Here is a 466-nt window from a genome sequence, read left to right as displayed (position 1 = left end):
TTGTTTATATATGTTAATAATTTTAAGTAGCATTTGTTTTGAGTTATTATTGGGACGGAGATTAGGAGACTGAGATTCAGTATTATGTTTGTTGGCCTAAAGACTGGTATTAAAATTTTAGTACCTCCAAAAAGTGGAGACACAGGAAACTGAAATTTTTTGGAACGGAAACTAACATTTTATACCTAAAGTATCCTAATTTCAATTAATTAATTCTAACTTTACCTTTTGTACAAATTAAATTAGAGCTTCATTCTTAGCTTATTTTAGTCTCTATCTCTCATTTTATACTAAACACAATACTAAAATTTGTTTCAATCTCTATCTCTCAGTTTCTATTTTTTAGATTCTGTTGTCTCTCTTCCAAACACTATCTATTATTTATGTATATATTTCACTTTTCTATTAAATGGATCTTATATTTGTTTTTCAATTAAATAACACAATATTCTATATATATTTAATA

Source organism: Arachis ipaensis, chromosome B01 (genome assembly GCF_000816755.2).
Source record: "Arachis ipaensis cultivar K30076 chromosome B01, Araip1.1, whole genome shotgun sequence".
Taxonomy (NCBI): Eukaryota; Viridiplantae; Streptophyta; class Magnoliopsida; order Fabales; family Fabaceae; genus Arachis; species Arachis ipaensis.
This window is presented reverse-complemented; position numbering follows the sequence as displayed.